Raw genomic sequence first — 25,016 nt, forward strand, 5'->3', positions numbered from 1 at the left:
TACCAATATAGAAGTTTGAATCCTCCATAAATAGATTTTAGATACATACATGTAAAATTTCAGTGTTCAAATGTGTCTGAGTATAGTGCATTTAAATTTATGTCTTATTTGGGTACTCCAATTATTATGGGAACTGATGCCCTGTTGATTTGTCATATTTTCCTTTTACTAGAAATACCACAGTGAAACATACACAATACAGGACTGGCAATCTTTAAAAAAGCAATATTTAAACTTACCTGGCACAGATTGTGATTAAGGTATTTTTCTGGTTTATATTTATTAGCCATATCTTGGCTCATTCTACATATCATAATTATACAATATAATGTTAATACATGAGTAACTGAGTAAAATGTACCAATAAATTTGCATCATGAAAGACTTTTTAACCTACTGGACGCTGAAATAAATTCATTTATTTTCATCACAAGAAAATGTTTTCAGAACATTTTTCTGTTTTTTTTTTCCTATGGAGATTAAGAATTTTTTAATTGGTATGATTTTGATGCCTACAGTAGCATAATCCTTCTAGTGACAAATTTTACATTGATAAGCTATCATTTTATTCCAAATTCCAAACGCAAAAATTGTTATATTGAAAGTTCAATAAACCGGGCGTGGTGGCGCATGCCTTTAACCCCAACACTCGGGAGGCAGAGCCAGGCAGATCTCTGTGAGTTCGAGGCCAGCCTGGGCTACCAAGTGAATTCCAGGAAAGGTGCAAAGCTACACAGAGTAACCCTGTCTCGAAATCCACCCCCCCAAAAAAAAAAGTTCAATAAATATTATTTGGTCCATAATGACTATAAGAGATTAGATATAGAGATTAGATTATTTAAAAATGTTGGTTGTTTTTTACTCCTTGCTCTTTGGGGGGGCTTTCCCCAATTTGCTCTTTGGAGGGCCTGCCACCCAGCTCCCAAATAATCATACATAGAGGCTTATTCTTTCTTTTAAATGTCTGGCCTTAGCTTGGTTTGTTTCTTGCCAACTTTTCTTAAATTATCTCACTTATCTTTTGCCTCTGGGCCTTTTCTTTTTCTTATTTTTGTAGTCTTATTTTCACTCTTACTCTGTGGCTGGCTGTGTGGCTGTGTGGGTGGGCCCTTCTTTTCTAGCTCCTTAATCTCTCTCTCCTTGAATCACCTCTCATTTTCTTGTTTTATTTATTCTCTCTGCATGCCAGCCCCGCCTTTCCTTTTTGATGCTTTGCTATTGGCTGTTCAGCTCTTTATTAGATCCTCATGTGTGTTAGACAGGCACAGTAACACAGCTTCACATAGCTAAACAAATGCAACATAAAAGAATGCAATACATCTTTGCATCATTAAAACACATGCTCCACAGCATACACAAATATGACACATTTTAAAATAATATTATACAACAAAAATATGCTAGATTTATGTTTCTAGTGTTTGAAACGGGCTTTAAGAACAAGAATACAATGTTTTCAGTTTGAATTAATTCGTTAAATTATACCCATACATTATTATACCACTAACAGATGTTTTCAGAATTATCTGAGCATCAAATTAACCAAGATACAGGGAATTTGCAACAGGAAAAATGACAAGAAATCTAAAGACATTTTGAATATTCTAAATATTAATTAATTATAATTCCCATTATTTTATTTTAAAATATTTAATTCCAGAAATATGCAGTATTTTGAAAGACAATCTAGCAATGAATCCCTTACGTATCCATCCTGAAAAACTATATTCTCATACATCATCAATCCATATTTCACTGGAACAGTTTGTGGAACCATTTATTTATTACTCAAAAACCAATAAAAATTTTAAGTTTTATGATTTTCTTTGCTTTAGTATATAAGTATTCTTCATTACAAAGACTTGAGTAAGGAAGTGTCAGAGAATAAATGGATTTTAAGTTTTACCTGTTGCAGATAAACAAGCATGATAGAACACTGTTGAACATACAATTATTTATAAGACCTGGGAGAAGAATCTTCCATTGTCATTCAGGAATATAGGTGGAGAAATAATACTTATGCGAACTAAACATGTTTTCATGGATTTTAGTACATCTTACAGTAACAATACTTTCAAATTTATGTAGCACACTTGTTTTAAAAGACTCAGAGGATAGTGTATTACGTACAATTCTTTATTACAAGAAGACAATTGGAAATTGTACATAAATAGTTAATAACCCCATATGGCTTGCATTTGAGTACAACTTGCAAGGTTGTACTCAAGAGTTTTATATAAAATATGATCAATTCTTAAAATTTAATAAATTCAGTCAATTTATCTTGACATTCATTAATTCTAAGGACTATGTTACTCTCTGTAGAAACTCCTGTTCTCTGATTCAATTAAATTCAAAGTAAAATTAAAAACACTAATAGTTTTATGAAAACTGAATTGATCATTAGGGGAATATTGAGTGGTATGCTTGAGGTGATTAACATTGGTCATGCTATCCATTTTTTTAACTTATTTATTTTTGATTTTGGTTTTTTATTAAGAAATTTTTTATTCATTTTACATACCAATCACAGATCCCCCTCTTCCTTCTTCTCACCTCTCCATCCTTACCCTCCCAACCCACCCCCCCTCCATTCCCTCCTACTAGAAGGTAAGGCCTCCCATGGGGATTCAGCAGAGCCTGGTACAAGTAGAGGCAGTTGAGGCAGGTCCAAGCCCCTCCCCCTGCATCAAGGATGTGGGATGTGTCCACCATAGGTAGTGGGCTCCAATAAGCCAGCACATGCACTAGGGATGGATCCTGATCCTACTGCCAGGGGGCCACTTAAGTTGATCAAGCTACACAACTAACTGTCTTGCATGCTATTCATTTGTATGACAGCTCCTGACTTAACATTTAGGAATATCTTATTCAGGTATTAAAATCACTAAGGTTGAGAATATTACTGAAAATTGACAATTGCTACTAATCAGGACTTTTGTTACATATTTTTTATTTGAGAACTGGTTATTAAATATTTACCAGTACAACACTAGAAATCTTAATGATGAGAGAAGTACAAATGATGAGAGAAGTACAAACATGAAAAAATGCACTGTTGTGAATCTCTATTAAAATTATAAAGATATTCCACCTCAGGTAGCAGAACAATTAGGTAACTGTGGTCCTAGTGAATTTATTATAAGAAGGAATATAGGAGTAATCCTCATTTTGCCATTGGTTTTACATCTCAATGATATGAGAGTGAATTTCGCCAAAGTTCAGTTGCCTTTCTGTCTCTAATTGAAACATACTGTGCAGGTAAGAATACAATGTAGTTGAAGATATATTTTCAATTTGAACCAGTTCAGTTAAGTTATATCTATACAGTATTATACCACTAACAATTAGATATTCTCAGAATGAATCAACATCAACTTAGTCAAAATATGGGAAACTTTGCAGTGGGAAAAATGAAGAAATATTCAAGTTGCATTTCTTTTGGAATCTCCCTGGCTATTTAATGAACCATGGCAATAACTGTCATTTGGCCATTTGTAAGTGCAAGGGATGATGATATCATAAAATTCTAGCTGCTATAGCTTCTATACAAATTTTCTGAGGAAATGGAAATGTTATTGAATAAAGAATTCATTTAAACTGGTTTATTTTATTTGCTTAAATATTCAGCCTTGAGTCATGGTAACACTCGTAGTTGTTGATATTTGAGTAGACATCAGTTTATTTCTGGTGTATATTATGAAATCTTTCATCTCATTTGTATTAAGCTAGTTGAACATCATATAAAGATAATAGCTATGATTCTATGTGTACAGTTTAGGAGCATAAATCCTCCCATTCAATTATGCCTTATAGGGAAATTTGACTTTTTTACTTGCTAAAACTGGCATACTGTTTTTAAAACAATCTAACTCACTAGACTAGATGATGATAAATTTAGGCATGCCCAGAGACAAGTACACATACTACTATAGACTATTTCATTACTATATTTTAATAAAATAAAGTTGACTGGGATGAAGTCTAGTAAACTCCTTCAGGTTATTTTTCTAATTACTGAAAATTAGTCTAATTTGGAGGAAAGAATGATAATGCAATCCACTAGTGTAACTTTCCTCCACTCCCAACTAGCATTATCCCTTTATCCCATTATCTAACATTATTTACAATATTTAGGATGTGCTATCAATACAAAATTTGTATTATTTAAGGTAAGAGTATATTGCCATTGAATGTTCCTATCCTAAATAATTCATCTTCATCTGTCAGGATATCATCAAAATGATTAGGGACAGTAAAACATCCACATGTCATTTTATTATTTAATCAATTTCAATACAAAAACTTTAGGTGCATGAATGGCACTCAATGTAATTTGGATAAAGAAGCAAACATGATTAAATCCCTAGATAACTATTGCTAAAGATGAGAAGCATATTTAAGTTAATCAATGAGAAAAACTGTATGATGTGAAATTTTCATATTGAGGATATTAAAGGATGTTTGTGTGCCAAAATCGCTGTTTAAGAATTATTGGTTGAGCCCTTTAGAAAACTGACAAGCAAGAATTCACTTTTGTGTTTCTCTGAACTTTGTAGAAGAACTAAAGCTGATGCAGTTTCTATCGTTACCTACCCTCAAAAATAAAAAAAAAAAACGACAGGTATGCTTATAAAATATGAGAATCTATGTCCATCACACTGTGCCTCCAATTAATCATATCTAAGGGCATAAAGCCTTAGAACTACCAGTCTCCTAGGATTACTATGTTTAAAAATTTTAATTAATTTTTTGAGAATTTCACATATTGTATTATGATCATATTCCTCCTTTCCCCATCTCTTCCTAGATCCAATCCCAATTCCATATCCACACAACTTCGGGTCCTTGTTTTGGGTATTTTTTAAATAAATATATCAAGTCCCATTAGTGCTACATATATACTTTTATGTACAGGGCCATTATTTGGAGTGTGTTAGACCAACCTACCAGGGACCACATTCTTAAAGAAAACTAACTCTCCCTATTAGCTTTTATTTGCTAATAGTTGTCCATCTAGGGGTGGAACTTTGTATAAAAACAGCATATATATCCATTAACATATATAAATCAACATGAAAATCTTCAAAGTGTATTTTCTGCCTTTAAGGTCATGTGAATACAGGTTTGGAAACGGATTTCTTTGATCAAAAAAATTAAAATTTCTGATGAAAAGATGGTTTATAAAATGAACCCCATGAGAAAATACATTATTTTTTTTAAAAAAAAAAAAAACATACAACTTTTTACTGTTAAGTCAAAGAGGTATCAAAATTAAAAGCAAAACTTACAAAGTAAGACTTAACAAAACTACTAAGGAGCATCAAATGAAGTGAAAATGGAACTAGGCACAGGGCAATTATGAATCAATGAAACAGGAAGGATAAGGAGAGGGTGAAGAGTGAGAATGTGCTGAAGTTCTAGGGGAGAGGATCTGTTGTTATTTTGATCTCTCACAAGTGCCTAGGTAAATGAATACTGCGATAAGATTCCTAAACTCCAATATGTGTTTAAGAATCATGCTCTCCATTGGCGCTGTCTCTGTCATCCCCTCCTTCCTCAGACTCTTTTTCATCATCCTTGATCAACTCCAGCTGGTCATCCCCCCATCTTCATTGTCATCATCGTCCAGCAGGTCACCCTCCTCAGCAGAGTCATCTGCAACGGCCTCAGACTCCATCTTCACATTAGTTTCATCTTTTTTCACAGAGGCACTGCTCTGCACTTCTTCAGACTTTTCATTCTTCATCTCTACTGGGTATGAGAAGGACACGTCTGCTTGTTTGCTTTGTACTTTTTCAATTTTTTGCAGGCTTTCCAGCAGAGAATCCACTTTTTGCTTTATTTGAGTCAGCTCCTTTTTAATGGCCTGAAGGTCATCACCTTTCAACTTTCCAGACTTGAATGAAGATCCCCGTTGTCCACTCTTTGAATTGAATCCACTTTTCCCCCTTTGAAAGGTGTTTCCAGAAACACGCTGGCTTTTAGAAGGCACTACAGCTTGGGCAATAGGAGGAGGAGGAGCAACACGTGCTGGGTAACCGTACATCCTGTCATAATAATCCCATTGAAAGTCATAATACAAATCAAATGAGGAACTGTACATCTCTGCTGCAGATCATTTCACACCTGCTTTTCCTCAGTTCACTTTTGGCTCTGCAGCCAGATTAATATATAAAACCTGGCCAGCAATCATTCTGCCATTCTCTCCAGCTACAGCAGCCTGGGCATTTCTTTCATTAATATATTGGATGAAGGCAAAGCCCTTATGCACAGAGCAACCCACAATTTTGCCATACTTTGAAAAGATTGCCTCCACATCAGACTTCTTGACCACAAGTGTATTGAGATTCCCAATGAATACACGGGAATTCATGGATCGAGGGTCTGTTTTGTTGGTAACATTGCTAGCCATCTCCTTTGATTACAAGGTTTCTCACAAAGATGAAAATGCAGCTGAAGATAAAAAAATCACATGAGAAGATGGAGAGAGAGAAGATACTGCCTCTCCTACTGTAGTTCTGTGCCGAGACGCTGAAGCTACAGCAGGCAAGCAGCTCACAAAATGGAGAAAATACATTATTATAACAAGTAAGATGTGAGAAATGTGTGACTTTTCTTTTCATCAAAATAAATGGATAGGTCTGCCAGACAGAAAATTAACAGAGAAATAAGGGAACTAACAGACATCACGACTCAAATGGACTTAATAGATATCTACAGAATATTCCACCCTAACACAAAAGAATATACCTTCTTCTCAGCACCCATGGAACCTTCTCTAAAATCGATCATATGCATGGTCACAAAGCAAGTCTCAACAGATACAAAAAAAAAAAAATTGAATAACCTCCTATATCTTATCAGACCACCATGGCTTAAAGTTAGATTTTAAAAACAACAAAAATTACAGAAAGCCTACAATCTCATGGAAACTAAATAATGTCCAAATGAATCACCAATGGGTCAAGGAAGAAATAAAGAAAGAAATTAAAGATTTCCTAGAATTCAATGAAAACAAATGTACCACATACCCAAACTTATAGGACACTATGGAGGAAAATTCCTAGCACTAAATGCTCACATAAAGAAGATAGAGAAATCTCACACTAGTGACTTAACAACACACCTGAAAGCTCTAGAACAAAAAGAAGCAAACTCACCCAAGAGAAACAGATGCCAGGAAATATTCAAATTGGGGCTTGAAATCAATAAAATAGAAACAAAGAGAACAATACAAAGAATCAATGAAACAAAGAGTTATGAGACAGTTTTTGTTTTTGTTTTTTTTCCTTTTGTGGCAAGCATTTTATTGACTAAGCCATCTTCCCACAATCACTATTCTTTTTTTTATTTAATTTTTTTCATTTTACATGCCAAATATATATATATATATATATATATATATATATATATATATATATATATATAAACTTTATCCGTAATTTGAAGATTTATTATTTTGAAACTATTTTTTTTATGTTTGACTATACCCATTTTTTCTTTCTCTAGCATCTAAACATATTTTCAAGCATGTTTTATCTGTTTAGAGACCTTTTTTTGCCCTCAATCTGTCTCATTTTCTTTTTTGTTGTTGTTGTTGTCATGTGTCTGTAGAATATCTCTAACCACATGTTCCTCTTCATAGTCCACATAGCACATGGCATCAGAGGCTGGCTCTGCCACCCTCAGCCTAACCATCCCAGCTCTGGGAAGCTGCTGTGTCCAAGCTACTGCAAGAATTTCTGTATAGCCTCCCATGCCAGTAGCATGCAAACTGTTCAAGTGCTCAGTTGTAGTCTGTGGTTTTTACAGTTTTCTGTTTTCGGGGGCCTGCCACCCAGCTCCCAAACAAACCACAAAGAGTCTTATCTTTCTTATGAATGCCTGGTCTCGGTTAGGCTTATTTATAGTCAGCCTTTCTTAAATTATCCCATCTGTCTTTTGCCTCTGGGGCTTTACCTTTGTCTATTTCTGTATACCTTTCTTTACTTCTTACTCTGTGTTTTGCTCTGTACCTGGTTGGCTGCCCTCTGGAGTCCTCCTCTGTAGCTGGAGTTTTCCTTCCATGTCCTGCCAAGCCTGGAATTGGGAATTTGGGTGTAGCTTTTCTTACTACTTCCTGTTAGAAGGGGGTGTTGTATCTTATGGGGACACAAAGAAGATTTTAGGATTTTGGAGTAGTTCGTGAGGGTGTATCATATGAGCCAGTTGCTTTGAAATGGTTCTGGATGTTGGATCATCTGGGCCGTGGTGTCATCGCAGACCTTTCAGGGGTCTTGCCTGGTCAAACCTGATATATCTTAATCTGGAACAAATCCATAGCCTCTTGCTTTCTAAGGAAACAAAAGCAGAGCCTCCTTTCCAAAGCAACATATCCTTACATCCAAATTTTGAAGTCAAGGTAACTTTAAAATATATATTTTTGTTTAACTCAACAGCTTTTTACCATCAAATGGTTTTCTGTATCAAAGAGAACATAAACCAGATTCTCTGTGTGATATCCATTTTTAAGTAGCTTATTTTTTATATTAGCGGACTCTGTGTTTTGAAATTTTTTTCAGCTTTCTCAGGTCCTAAGTGGATTTATGTGCCCAGACCTTGGGTGCCATTTGTTCTCAGAATTTTTCAGCAGACTTTCTTTGGATTGTCAGCTCTCCCGTAATGACATGTAGACATTATTAATTATGAAAGCTTAGCTTTTAGCTTAGGCTTATTCCCAACTAGCTCTTATGGACTTAAATTAGCCTGTTTCTCTTAATCTATGTTTTGCCATTTGGCTTTTTACCTCTTCCAATTTGTATGTCTGACTCTCTCCATGTCTTGCCAGTCTCTTTTGCATGCCTAGATTTATCTGCCTGAGTTCGTCTCTTTCCTGGAAGTCCTACCCAACCTATTCCTGCCTATTTATTGGCCATTCAGTGCTTTATTTCATTATCAAAGACACATCTTCACAGTGTGCAAAAATCCTTTCCCATAACAGCAGATGATATGATAGTATACATAAGTGACCCTAAAACCTCCACTGTGGAATTCCTACAGCTGATATACAACTTCAGGAAAGTGGCAGTATACAAAATTAATTTACAAAAATCAGTATCCTTTCTATATATGTACAAAGAGATTGAGAAAGAAATATAGGAAACATCTTTCAAAATAGCCTAAAAAATCTTGTCATCAATGAAAGATTTGTATAATAAAAAATTAAGACATTATCAAAAGATACTAAAGAAGGCCTCAGAAGATGGAAAAAGCTCCCATGCTCATGGATTGGTAGAATTATTTTAGTGAAAATGATCATCCAACCAAGAATGATCTAAGGTTTCAACATAATACTTATCAAAATTCTAATATGATTCCATAAAGAAACTGAAAAAAATTACTTTGAACATTGTATGGAAACACAAAAATACCAGGAAAGCTGAAACAATCCTGAATGATAAAAAAAAAGGTATAAGCATCATCCATCCCTTATTTCAAAAGAAAAAAGTCTCTGAGCTGAACACCATTGGCACAACTACTAAGGACAACAATCAATGGAACTTCATGAAATTGAAAATCTTCTGTATGCCAAAAGACACTATCACTTGTACAAGGATGTAGCCTACAGAATGGGAAAAAAAATCTTTAAGAATTTTACATCTTATAGATGGCTAATACCTAAATTATATAAAGAACTAAAAACACTGGACACAAAGAAAACAAATAATTTAATTTTAAAAAGTGATATAGAACCAAACAGCAAATTCTCAAAAAATGAAAAACAAATAGCTGTGAAACATTTAAAGAAATGTTCAACATCCTTATTGGATGGAGAAGTAGGGGGTTAAAGGAGGAATTATGAAGAGAACAATGAACACTAAGGGCTATTTGAGGGTCATGTGGGAACCTACTACTACTACTATCATTACTACTATCACTACTACTACTATATTTTTTAAAAAATTATACATATATGAAAGGAATGTAAATGGTGCCATTAAATTATTGGGGTAACAATCCCCCAACTAGATAACTTTTGCCATCAAGTGCAGCCTCCAGTGCCAGGAATAAGTTACATCTGGTTGAATCATTGGCCAAAGGGGACCCATGGAACACCCTCAAATATCTCAGGTTATTGCTACATCTATGGTTGCTGTGCATAAACTGATAGCAAGATCCTACTGCTGAATACTATGCTTATATATCTCATTGAACACAGAGAAATTGAACTGGTGTCAGCCTAAATTCATCTCTACTGGAAGATACTCTGCTTACTACCAGAGGAAAAAGTCAATAACCAACCCAGATACAAAACCTGGGATTTATTTTAGTGACTTGCCTGCATTATATGATGGTCAAATACTGGTGCAAATATGGGAATAACCAATCACTATCCAATTGGATTTAAGGCTCACTCCACAAGACGTAACTTAATAGTATAACCCATGCCTGTGTAGTCAACAACCTAACACTGGATAGGCCATGGCCTTGGGGAAAATCAGATACTATTGTTCTACTAAAGTGGAATATAACCACAAAATGACTCCTAACGACATCCTGCTATATTCACAAATAAGTGGCTTATTCAGCCATCACAAAAAAAAAAAAAACCCTTCCTCTTGAAGTAGTTGAGACATAACACAGAGACCCATAACTGGAAATGTGCAGAGAGTGAGAGACTTTGGAAACTCAGCCCTAAATGGGTTGTTTTTATCAAATCCCTTCCACCAGGGCTGAGGGAGAGATATGAAAGAGGAGGACAAAATGTTGTAAGAGCTATAGTGGATGAATAGCACAAATGAAAAATGTGTCTTCAATATTTAACAGCATAAATGCACAAACAACTCACAGAGATGTGTCAGAAGGTACACAGCCTCCATAGGTTAAAGCCAGACTGGGTACCAGCAGTGAGAAGTGAAAGCGGGCATGAGCTCCCATCCCTAACCAAGAAGCTATCTTCAACTGACATCTGCTAGCAAAGGAAAAATCAGTTTTCTCTAATGGAGTGTCACTGGGTATATTAAACCACACTTAAGGCTAAGACCCTGTACCTAAACCAGTGGATTATCAACAAGACAAACTTAATGGCATTTTCACATATTTTTGGCTCATGGAGTTTTGTTTGTGCACTTTTGACTTACTAATGTTTTGATTGTATATTATGGTTTCTGATTTTGTGTTTTTATGTATTTTTTATTTGGAGGGGTCTGTGTGTGCATGTATATGTTTGTGTTTTATGTACTTTATCTTTTATATTCTTGTTTGATTCATTGTTTTTATTTGCCTATATGTTTTCTGAAGAGTGAAAGAAAGAATAAAAGAAAGAGAGAGAAGGAAAGAGAGAAAGAAAGGAAGGAAGAAAGGAGGGAGGGAGGGAAGGAAGGAAGGAAGGAAAAAGTGAAGGAAGAAAGAAATAAAAAAGAAAGAAAGAGAGAGAAAGAAATGAAAGAGATGGTAGAATTCAGTGGGTGGGAATGTGGAGAGGATCTGGGAGGAGTTGGGGAGAGCAAACCATGATGATCAAAATATGTTCTTTGAAAAACATCTATTTTTAATATAATATAATATAATATAATATAATATAATATAATATAATATATTGTATATAGTAAAAAAGAACAAAAAGTACCATAAATGACACTAAATGATATATTTGATGAATCTTTCCTTGAGAAATGATTAACATTGTAATAGTTTTCACTAGCAAGGCTATATTTGTTTTCACATACACCTGTGGTAACATAGCAAGTTGTTGTATTACACACTCATTGCATTATAGACTTGCATTTAGAAGTGAGAGTCTGTATGAGAAGTATACTTAATCATTTCCAGTGGTATCAATTAATTTTAAATTTTCCTTCCTTATTTCCATCAAGTCCTCAGATTGACATGGTGTTCTCTCATATCACTTGAAAAAAACAATATAGCTATTTTTGCTTTTGTTCCCTAACAACATTTCTATGTACCTGGGTTCCCAGGATTTTTTTTCTCCTTTGTATCCCATTCACACAGGTATTGCTTTCTTCCACACTCAGTAATATAATGCTAGACTTCCTTTGGATCACACACACACACACACACACACACACACACACACACACACACATACATACACATACACATACACACACATTAAATAACATATAGAGAAGCAGAATGATTTGACATTTAAGTCAGTATTACACAAGGCTTTGTCCACTATTGTTCTTAACAGTGAATTTTGTTTTGTTCTAAGAATGTTTAACAAGACATCTATTATGTTAACACATATTTAAAGTACATAGTACAATATCACTACTTATCAGTATGGAGCCATACAGCACTGCTCTTGGAGTTGTTCATCTTGTAGCACAGAAAAGTTATAACAACTGAAGCAAAAAATCCCTTATTTTCTCCTCCCCAGGCTTCTCACAACTGTCAGTCTAGCATTTAGTCACATAACTATGACTATTATCACTGACTGAAAAGAAGAAATAAAAAAGGAAAGGACATGACTGCTCCCAGGTTTCAACACCAGATAAATGAAAAAAGAATAAAAGGGAAAGACATGACTTCTCCTAGGTATAATAGAGTAGATAATTCATTGTAGAAAGAAGCAAGATCATATTCAGAGGTAGGGACATCTGGGCAAGTTCAGAGTGTACATGACCAGACTGATCCATGCCATGAGAGGAGAAAGGAGATGACAGAGGGGAGAGGGAAGTGGGGAGAGGGAGAAGGGGAAAGAGGAGAAGGGAGTATAGTCAGATCAAGAGGCAAGGGGAGACCAAAGGGCCAGTAACCAAAATGGTTGGAATATGTAGGTAAGGGCAGCCCAGCCTCTGGGCTGAAAAATTTATGCTAGGGGGGTAGGTATGCCAGGCATACCCTGGTAGCTACTGAGGGATGCTGCAGCTAGTTTGCAACTTAATACCCCAGTCTTTTTGTTGATGATAAAGAAATGATAAAGGCTGATGTAATCTTCTATGGCTCCTTACTGCTGACATTGGGTGTCATTGTTGGGGACCCAGAGAAAGTTGGATCAAATGGGCAAAGAGCAAAAGCTTCCTCTTTTCACACCCTTTGTATAGGCTGCCACCAGAAGATGGATCTTCTTGCTTCCAAAGATCTGAATTAAAGTTGAATTTTTCCACTTCAAATGTTTTAATTAAGAAAAATCCCTCACAATTTTACCTATTCACTTGGATTTTACTTAATTCCAGATGTAGTCAAGTTGGCAACCACAAAATGCTATCACAGACATCAACAGGTCCCCTGCTTAATGTCTGTGATTTTGTAGCCATGGAATTTGACCATTTTTATAGTTCAAGGCAAAAAAAAAATCTCTCCTGAGGAGGAGGCCTCAGATCTAGTTGTAGCTGGAGTTTTTCTCTCTGGGTCCTGTCAAGCCCTGGCAGTCCCATAGCCCACTTATGAAATAAACGCACAGATGCTTATATTATTTAAACTGTTTGGCCTAATGGTGCAGGCATCTAGCTATCTAGTTCTTACTTCTTAAATTAACCCATCTCTGTAAATCTTTATCCTGCCACAAGGCTCATGGCTTACCAATATCTTACATGTTGGTACTCATGGCAGTGGTTGGCAATGTCTCCTGACTCAGCTTCCTGTTCCCAGAATTCTCTTCTCTGCTTGTCCCACCTATGTTTCCTTCCTGGCTACTGGCCAATTATTTATATGGAGCAATATCCACAGCAACCAGTCAAGAGAGAGGTTGGTTACCATCATAAACCTTCTTGTCATTATTGAAGCAGTGATAGCATCTTGCATAGCAAATTAGTATTTTAACCTGAAGGTGCCAGCAATGGATAAAGCTATTAGTGTCTTTTCTTCCTCTGTGGCCTTTTCAGCACCTTCTAGCATTATGAAACATGGACATCACAAGAGTTTCCAAGTCAATTCAAGATTGATTTATGTGTGTCCTCCAACCAAAATGTATGGTGTCTTCATCAGTGAGTTCTGACCATCTAGTTATGGTGGTCAACTGAGAGCAATAGCAATAACCTCTATTGTTTTGGATGTCACTGGGCCCAATCTAGCCAGAGAGAGGAAGCTCATGCCTGCTTCTGAAATTTTAATTTATTTCTCCTATCTTCTGGGAGAATCATTGTTCACTAATGTGGGGTAGAAATCAAAATATCACTTTATGTATATGATATTATTCAACAAGTAAGAGAAGCGAAGACTCCATCAAAGAACTCTTAGAGATGAGAAATGCTTTCAGCGAAGTGGCACATGGTCAAAATAACAAAGGTATAAAAATCAATGTTTTCCTATATACTAATGTCAAGCATGCTAAAAAATAAATCAAGAAAATAATCCCATTCATAATAGCCACATGTAGAACTACAAACACATGAGGATAAACATAACAAAATAAGGAAAAGACCACTAGAGTGAAAAGTTTAATAAGGCACTAAAGGATGAAGTTGATCAGAACCCAAAAATATGAAAAGACTTCATATATTCAAGGATTGACTAGATTCACATTGTATTACTGAATCATACCTCCAGCTCATTAATGTAGTATAAACAAGAATGTAGACTAAGGATTTCTTAAAGTGAAACTAATGTGGCAGAAATATAAGAAAATATTTGGAAATTTTATCTTTACTTTATGTGCACCACATTAAAAATTCTTACCTTTTCACTGTTTAAAGATTTCATGCATATTATTAAAATTTGATCTATTTTGGTCCAGGCCTCTCCACTGTATGTTTTATTATCAAATACACTACTATTCCTGTTGACGACTTAAGGAAATGGCAAACGATGACATAGCATTACAATACAGCCAATTATTGCCATTTAAATTTTTATTGACCTATAATTGACCCTTCCTTCCTGAAAATATTTTTCCTCTACAATGTTAGCTCTATTGGGAGGGTTTTTTATTGTGGAGTCCTGTATACAGAATCTACAAGACTCCTCACAGGGTGTTTCTAAATTATCTGCTTTTCAATTCTACCTCAAAAAGAAACCATTTATTTTATTATGCACTACCATGCTTAATTTTTTAAACAGTGGAATATCTGCATTTTAATTGGGTATAATCTACTTTTAAAGTCAGTTGAGATTTTTTTTTTCTAGGATGAAACATCTGTAATATTCAAAAGTGCCTGGCTTAGGGCAGAAGAAGTATGAGTGCACAGCTGTATTATTGCCATCACAAGAAAATGAAGTTCTATTAAAAAGATGTTCATAATGTGCTCTACTCTCTAGGAAGCAAAAGTTTATATTCTAGAAAACTACCAGCATTTCTTATATGCTATAAAAATTTTATGACAACTCAGACCAACAATATTAAGCAAATGCTCAGACATATTAAGGATGTTATTACTGATTAATCTGTACTTATAAATAACTTTCATTGGCCCTGCTTGCCTAAATAAATATGGTAATTTATGGTTTAAGTTATTTCATACAAATATGTCTTTCTGCCTTTGGCCAATTGTGCATTTATTCTTGAATTCTAAAAACATGGAAAGAACTTTCCAGAAATAGAACTTTAGTTTTGCCTTTAAATTGTAGCCCTCATAGCTATAAAATTTACAAAAACTGATAAAAATTATTTCTACTACAGAAGATACTATTTTCAGAATCTAGTAATAAATTTTAAATAGAAATAACCAAAAATAGTTCCACATTATGAAAGAAGTTACTATAAGGAGCAATAAACACAATGGAGTAAAAAATACATCAAGAAGTTGAAATTCTGACTTGACTACAAAGATTCCTGACAGTTTGTATTTGATGTCAGGGTCAACAGTTACTAGATTATGGATTGCAAATTGAGGAAACATTTTTTCCAAGGTATTTAGTGACAAATTATATAATATATAAATGATTACAATCTAAATATATAATATATAAATAGTTACAACCTAAATATATATTTAAGTGATTACAATGTATTTACCATGTAATTAAATATAACTGTTATCATAAACCTCTTAAGTATTATCTTCTGATGTTATTGGTAAAACTAATGAATCAATATTTATAACTTGTATGTGTATTAATGCACTATCACATGTAATTTAAAGTCATGCCTAGAAGTAATTGTGGTCAGTCTGTTGTAAGGGAAGTTATAAGTATTACGATCCATATTCTGTAGTTTGCATTTATAATAATTTAAATTTTCAAAGAAAGGTTATAAGAAATTAAAATAATTTTATGCTCAAATTTTACATGCTTTCTTCTAAAGATATATGCTTTAATATATGGAGAGAAAGCTATGTTAAGAGTTGACTTCAATTGTCCAGAAATACCATTTAGGCTGATTTTGAACAATAACGTGTTAAGGAACATACTCATATTCCAATCAAAAGGATACTCAGTAGAGTTTTCATGCGAAGTTTCTTTCCAACATTTATACAAAACATAAGCTTTTCAGAGTGTCATATCATGAGAAAAATGCAAAGACTTGAAATACCTAAATATATTTTATAATTTTTACAAACTGCTTACAGAATTACAGAGCTTAGAATTAGATAAAAGGGGACATTACATACCTGAACCTTAAGAACTCATTCATTTCAATTAGAAATTATGCCAATTAGAAAACTCAGATTCTTTAAGTTAATCAAAAAGTAAGATTGCTTTTTGTGGGAAGCCATTTAGGAATATGTGTGCAAGATTTATAGCGATGGAATCTGTCAGCACAGGTTTCAGCCATTGCCATGCCTTATATGTGTTTGTGGAGTTGTGTGCTTCTACTGACTCATCATTCTTATCAATACAATAATTACTAGTAGAGTATATGCATAGTACAATTTATCAATGTTGATTCTATTAAGAATACAATTATCATGCATTTTTCTAATATTTTCCTTTTCATTACAAACTATATCTCTTCTTATATTTAAGTTCAGTTGTCAGGAGTAACACATTTTTAGAAGTTTACGACCATATCTAGTAATTATAGTTTCTTAATTAAAGACATAAATATTAATATGTATTAGCAATGTATAAACTGTCCTGCAATAGAAACATGTAAAAAAATGACATGTATGAGGTCAACAAGATGATAATTGCCAGACTATGTGACCTCCTTTCATATTTACACCCCACTGTCAAATGTGCCTGTTATTGGTTTAATTTTGTTTCAATCTTGGTTTATAAAATCGTTTCATGTAATACTATATGATTAAAAGTGTGAAATTAGGTTCATGACTTCTTACTTCCAATTTCCCCTTTATATATATACAATTTTTAGATATGGTCTTACTATGTAGCCATTGGTAAGCTGTAATTCACAGAGTGCCACCTGCCTCAGCATTCAGAATGCTGTCAGTGAAGGCATATGTCACCACTTCTGGCTTCCCCTAATCTTTTAAAAATGGGCTTATTTATTTTATTCTACTTTTTTGAGTTTTCAGAAGAAAACAATTTTACATAGATGAATTTCTAATATCTCAGTGCAGTTACTCATAATTGATGTAGAAAAGCTTAGAAAAAGTAACATTATCTGCTTAACCAGTACATTATTTTAGTCATCATACATTAAAGGATTAGTTGATTAAAAATTTATTTTCCATTAGAAGATTTACCAATAACAAATTATGCTTAATTCACACAAAAACTATTTAACTTATTTTTCTTTATTTTAACTTAATTTAAAAAATATCAAACAAGTATTGTAATTGTATCATGCCCACCCCATCTCACTCCCTTAAACTCCTCCCATGTTCCTCCAAACCCCTCTTGAATTCATGACCTCTTCTTATACACACACACACACACACACACACACACACACACACACACACACTTAAATACAGCCTGCTGAGTCCATTTAGTATTTTATTTGTTCAATAAAAAACATTTAAGGATGACTACTTGATATTGGATAACCTATCAAGAGTCTCATCCTAAAGAAAATTGATTCCCTCTTTCTCGAAACCCACTGATTACTTGTAGCTCTTCATTTAAGGGTGGGGTCTTCGTGTCAGTATTGAGGTCTTGTTCAGGCATCCTTCTACTCGATTTTATAATCTTTCTACTCCTTTTGTGATGTTCACTGGCTTTAGGTAGAGGGACTGCTTTATAGATATACAACTGGGACTGGGTACACATCACTTATTCTCTGAATTTTATTCTAATTGTATGATTCTATTGCCTGCATGCATGTATATGTACCATGAATGTGCCTGGCAGCCATGGAGATCAGAATAGGGCAAAGGATTGCATGGAACTGGAATTATGGGTGCTTCTGAGCCACCACATAGGTTCTTGCAAACTCCGACCCTCTGCAAAACCAATATGTTATATTAAGCACTGGCCCATGTCTCCAGAACCTTCTCCTGTTTCTTAAATTTCTAGAGTTAATGGCTTCATTCCTATTGTAGGAATGAAGGTGTCAGTCAGTTTTTTCGACTCAAAATTCTCTATGCCCTTCACATGTTTTTCAGTATTGTTAAATAACATTGTGAACATACCACTAGTAGGATAAGTACTGTGGAGGAAAAAATAGTCGGTGTGATTTTTAGGTACACAATATGAGAGTTTGCATTTTTCTGTAAGTCTTCAGTAAATCTGGCAAATGGCTAGTATTTGTATTAAGAGACTCTATTATGAGACTAAATTGTCACACTTCTAACTTAAGCATAGAATTTGTCCTAAACATATTTGGAGTCAGGCATGGTAGTACAAGCCTGTAGTTTTTGAGCACTTAAGATGCAGAATCAGGAGGTTTTCTGACTCTGAAATCAACCAGGAATTTGTAGTTTCCCATGCCAGAGCTACATTAGGAGACCCCATAATCTCTAAAAGTACAGTGATGACAGTTATGTCTTGGTAGTAACTGGTAGCTGTCTAATTGGGTTTTTAACCCGTTCAACAGGAGAGGAATCATGCTTGGTACTACAAACCTGTCCATTTGCTAGTCAGGATATAGGTCGCAGAGGAGAACCTACTATTGCCAGTATCTGAAAGTCAGCCCTAAATATTCATAGAAGCTGCATTAAATGGACCCATTTATATATGTATTTATGCATAAGTATGTAACAATAATAAAGGATAAGAGACCACAAATTTGAAAAGGAGTTAGGTGCACAGAAAAGTTTGGAAGGAGAGGAGAGAGAGGTGAGAAAATTTTGTAATTTTATTTTAATCAAATTGAAAACTAAAACCAACAACAAAAGAAGTATTTAGAAAATAATTGTTGTGCATCTACAAGTTTTTTCTTGTAAGATATAGAAAATTTGTACAATGAAATAGATTTTCCTTGATTTAAAAAGCAATCCATGACCAGGTGGTGGTGGTGCTACCTTTTAGTGCCAGCAGTTGGATATCTATGAGTTCAAGGCCAGCCTGGTCTATGTAGTACGTTCCAGAACAGCCAGGGCTGCACAGAGAAACCCTGTCTTGAAAAAACAAACGAAAATAAAAATAATAATAATAAAAAAACAATCCAAACAGTACATATGTGGTTGTACTATCATTGCCTCATAGTTTATCCTTTCTTATTTCAGTGCATGAGTCTTGTTGTTCAAAAAGAAGAAATACAGTTAAAGACAGGGTAGGATTTATAATTGCATGCATGTCTCATTGCTTGTCACTCTGAAACACCTTGTGGTCTTTCACTTCCCTACCCCCATTCTTGTTACCCCACACTTTATTTGTGTTTGTGTTAGTGAAGGAAGAGCATCTATTTCTTTCATTCATTCAACATTACCATTCTAAGAGTAAAAAATAGAATACATGCTTTTAAAGCTATTGTTTTAACATCATCTCTTCTCTACTAATGCTAAAATATCTCCAGTAAGAGTCTCGGGTAATGATTTTAGTCACAATGACAATGTCTGGCTCTTACAAAAGGTGGAGAATTTTTACATACATTGCTCCAGTAGCTGAGAAGTTTGAATGATTATGAAAGTATCTTTCCTTTGAAAACAAATATCACTAAATATACATTTTCAAATTATAATTATGCCAGAAAATGATATTTTCAAGAAAAGTTTCCGTTTTAAATACTATTATAATAAAAATAACTACTGATGATTTTTTTAATTAGTTTCTGTTTTTTCTATCATTAATCATCAGATATGGAAACTGCAGAAAATCTATAATTAGCCACTGAATGCAACATTTATTAGTGCCATAAAGATATAACTTTAACTCTGAGAAAATTACAAAATTTATGTCCGATAGAATGTATACCAACTCTTTGTACTGTAATAATGTGAATATTTGGAAATAAAAAACTACTTGTCTCCTGGGACATTTTTGCCAGGCCTAATGGTAGCATCATCTGATTTTTTAAACTTGAATTTATCCTTTGAGGTAATACATCAGCTTTTGCAGGTACAGAAATGGTCTTTATATTTAAATGTGCTTCCTAGAACACAATCCCATCTGTTTTTTGTAGTTTACACAAAGCATTAGTTCATTTCCAGGAGTTCAAGTCTTCTAATTCTAAAGGTTAAATTCACATAGAGAGAAGCACAGTGGGATTAGAATTCCTATTTTAGAAAATGCATGTCCTTTTGCACTAAAAACATGACTTGCTACCTTGGTATTATCTGGCTTCGAAGCCATAACACTAGTAGTTCTTTCCTCTATAAACGTGTTCCTTGTCTTTATCCCAATGTGATAGCACAAAAAGATGAACAAGTGTCCAGGCTAGAATGAAAACATCTGGAGGAGCTTGTAGTAAGAGAAATTCTTGAATCTAAAGTTCTGTTTATCTTTCACTTTACACTTTCTAGACTTGCTGAAATCTTCACTATTAAAAACATTTTGTTATTTGAAAAAACTATCTATAAGCTTACTTAATGGTTATAATATCTAAATCTTCTGGGGTAAATTCAGTTTTAAATATATGCTCCTATTGTCAACTTATAAATATAGATAATAAGTTTGAAAATAATAATTTAAGCTGATAAAACCAAAATTAAATAGTCACTTATAGCAAATAAGAAATGGGAATTCCACATTCAATTAAGAGAAAATATTTATGTAGATACCAAAAAACAGGCACATAAATGAAAATCAGTTAAAATATGTAAAATTTCCTACTAAATAAAATAATGCAATTTAAAAGAAAAAAAAGGGGGCCAATTAAGGCAGTGATTCTGTCATAGGCCATTAAGAATTATTTTGAAGGACATTTAGGTTGGTTTCCTTTTCTAGTTATTGTGAATAAAGCAGCAGTGAAGATGTCTGAACAGTACCTATGGATTCTGATGGTAAGGAAGCCTTTGAATGTATGCTAAAGAGTGATATAGCTGGGTAATTGGACACATTTCTTTTTCACGTTTTCAGAATTCTCCACACTCACTTACAGTCTGGCTACCAGTTTGCGATCTGATCAACAGTGAATCCCCAACTCCACTCCAACATTTGTTGCCTTTTGTTTTGTTGATCTTTGTCAATTTGTCTAGAGTAAGATGAACTCTCAAAACTCTTCAGATTTACATTGGCTAATTGGTAGAGAAAATGAACATTATTTGAGATATTTCTTAGCCATTTTTTTTCTCTTTTGAGAACACTCTGTTCAGATCCCAAGTCCGTTTTTTTTTTTTTTTTTTTTTTTTTTTAAATTGGGTTGATTGCTCTTGTGGTTTTTGGTTTTGTTGTTGTTGTTGCTGCTGTCTTAGTTCTTTACATACTCTGTCAGAAGTATTAATCCTCTGTCAGAAGTGTAACTGACAAAGATTGTCTCCCATTCTGTGAACTTCTTCCTCAGACAGTTGCTTTGCTAGAAAGTTGCAGGTCCATGAAGTCTTACTTGTCAATATTTGGACTCAATTACTCGGATAATAGAATTCTAATCAGGAATTCTTTTTCTATATTGTATCATGTAGTATGCCTGCGTTTTCTCCCCACAGTTTAAGTGTTTCAGGTTTTACATTTGGGTCTTTGATCCAATTGGATTTTGTGTGTGTGTGTGGGGGGGGGTAGCAAGGTGATAGATATGGATCTAATTTTATTCTTCTTTGTGTGGACATATAATTTTCCCAGCATCAACTATTGAAAATGTTTTCTTTTCTCCACTGTATTTTTGGCATTTTTGTCAAATATTAAATAGCTGAAGTTATTTGTACTTGTCTTTGTGTCTATAATTTTGTTTCATTGGTCTACATGTTGATTTGTTTTGTTAGCACCATATTGTTTTTATCATTATGGCTCTGTAATGCATCCTAAGATCTGGAATGACAATCCCTCCAGCATTGATCTTTCTGTTCAAGAATGTTTTGTCTATCTAGGACTTTTGTGCTTCCATACAAATTTTAGGATAGTTGTTTTCTTGGAATTTTTTTTTATGTTTCAGTGGAGAATGAGATGAATATTCTATTAATGGTAAATAAATTTATAATTGTGGAGGGATAAAGAATGGACTTGAACAAATCAATAGCTTTATATATACCAACAACAAATATACAAAGAAATAATCCACAAACACATTTCCATTCACAATAGCTTCAAAGAAAATAAAATATTTAGGAATAAACCTAACCATAGAAGTTAAGGAACCCTACAATGAAAACTTTAAACTTCTGAAAAAATAGATAAAGACATTAGAAAATGTAAACACACACACACATACACATACATGCACACACACACACATACACATACACACACATGTTGATAGGCTTGTAGAATTAAAATTGTGAAAATGGCCATTTTTTTCTGACCAAATATCTGTGAAGTAGGTTGTCAAGTCCTTTGGACATATGCCAAAGAATGGTATAGCTGGGTCATATGGTATATTTATTTTTCACATTTGCAAAATTCTCCACACTCATTCCCATAGTGGTTGTACAAGTTTGCACTCCCCCCAACTATATATGAATGTTCCCTTTTCCCCAACCCCTTTCAGAGTTTGTTGCAGGTTGTTTTGTTGATCTTTGCAAAACTGACTGGAGTAAGCTATTTAAGTATTCAATGCACTATCAAATAGCAGACAAATCAATAAAGGAAGTATTGTATATATCCATTATGGAATGCTATTCAGCTGTAAAGGAAAATGAAATTAAGAACTTTGCAGGTATTTGGATGCTGCTAGGGAAAAAAAACACTGAGTGTCATAAACTAAACTCAAAAGATAAACATCGCATATCTTGTCTCATCGGAGACTACTAGCTACAAATTTTCAGGCATGAGAACATATTCTGGAGTAACTACAGAAATCAGGAAGTAAAAGGGTACCTTTGCCTGGGACAGGTGAATAGCAGGGTACAAATGATATAATTGCGGAAGTGAGAAAAACAGTGAGTGTTAACCATGGAGAGGAAAAGGAAATGGAGAAGAAGGAAAGAAAGTAAAATAACAGTTAAGTATTCTGAAAACATGGTAAGAGATCATACTATTCACTATTTACCTAAAAACACCTATAGTGTATGTAAATTGGTATATAAATATTCATATATAATTAAAATGGAATTTTACCAAATAGGCTAACATTGTTCCCTCCAAGAGCCAATGACTATCTAACAAAAACAGCAAAAATAACCAATGACCATCTAATTCCAACAGCAGGAATAAGAAGCCCTCTTTTGACATGTTGGTAATGGTTGTCCAAGAAACTCTTAAAACATTACAGGCTATTTCTACTGCCATTGGTAGTGCTCCAAGGTGGAAGATATGTCTGTATTGCTGAAGAAACTTCAAATACAGGGCCCAAAGGCCCCTGAGCTGGAATTGACCTGAAAGCCTCATCCTGAGGACAAGCTTTCATGGTACCAGAAGCTGCTATGCAAGCTTCTAAAGGAGGGAAGCAACCAATGGTCCTATTCAGGTATAATGCCTATGAACCACAGCAATAACCAGCATGACACCATAATCATTAGGGTAAACTACTGCACTCCTTTGTGTAACCAAACCTTTACTGGGGAGGTACAATACATGTCTACCCACTCAAGATGGAGATCCGGTGACAGATTAATGTACAGATAGAATCAAAGTCCAACTTGGTAGATGAATATGCTTTATTGGGGTTACTTACAGGAAAATGGGTGAGGGCGTACTTATAGGAACAGAAATGGCTCAAAGCAGTTGCATCATCAAAACCCACCCCTGAGGTGGTATTGTGTTCCCCAAAATATTGTGTACCCTAATAAGCTTACCTGGGGTCAGAGAACAGAAAAGCCACTAGATACTTAGGATAGGCAGTGGTAGCACATGCCTTTAATCCTAGCATTCCAGAGGCAGAAATCCATCTGTTTAACGATTCAACCAAGCATAGTGACTCACACCTTTAATCCCAGAAAGCAAGCCTTTAATCCCAGGGAGTAATGACAAAAACAGAAAGATATATAAGGTGTGGAGTCCAGAAACTAGAAGCATTTGGCTGGTTAAGCATTTGGCTGGTTAAGCTTTTAGGTTTTGAGCAGCACAGTTTAGCTGAGAGCCATTTGGATATGAGGACACAAAGGCTTCCAGTCTGAGGAAACAAGATCAGCTGAGAAGTTGGCCAGGTGAGGTTAGCTGTGGCTTGTTCTATCTCTCTGATCTTCCAGTATTCACCCCAATAGCTGGCCCCAGGTTTGATTTTATTAATAAGAACTGTTAAAATTCCTGCTACACACCCCAACATGAGTGACGCCTCAAAGCTGGGAACCCGAAGCACACTGCACAGCTTGCAGACAGTCTTTTCTGGTGGCTCAGTTCTAAACCTCTTCCCAGTGTTCCACTGATTTCTGCTTCTTGTAGGCAGATGGTCTGGTCTTAGAGTCATCTTTGCAGCCTTGTTCAATTAGTCTCAGAGGGACTCTCAGCTTTTATTGCTTACTCTGTGAGAGGGGTGCTTAGTGAGTCAAGTTGGTTTTGTGGACTTCTTGAAGCTTCTTCAAGTTGTTTACCTTTTTGTTTGAACATCTCCCCAGAAGAATAGAATGTTTCAATTTCAGACAAAACACAACATACATATGCATACAAGAGGACAATCATGTCTTGTACCAGAAATGTAGCTAACTATCCAGGGTTTGTGAAATTATGGATATCAGAACAGAATCTACAACCAACAGTTTAGTAAAGCAGCAGAATTCCTAACTGCATTCTAAATATTTGTCCTTATATACTCACAG

At 34.6% G+C, this 25,016-nt stretch overlaps 1 pseudogene; it reads right to left on the reverse strand.

Annotated features, from left to right (window-relative positions):
• Nucleotides 1-5,510: 5,510 nt before the first annotated feature.
• LOC114701670 lies at nt 5,511-6,455 on the reverse strand (annotated as a pseudogene).
• Between the last annotated feature and the right edge of the window lie 18,561 nt (nt 6,456-25,016).

This window comes from Peromyscus leucopus, chromosome X, assembly GCF_004664715.2.
Source record: "Peromyscus leucopus breed LL Stock chromosome X, UCI_PerLeu_2.1, whole genome shotgun sequence".
Classification (NCBI taxonomy): domain Eukaryota; kingdom Metazoa; phylum Chordata; class Mammalia; order Rodentia; family Cricetidae; genus Peromyscus; species Peromyscus leucopus.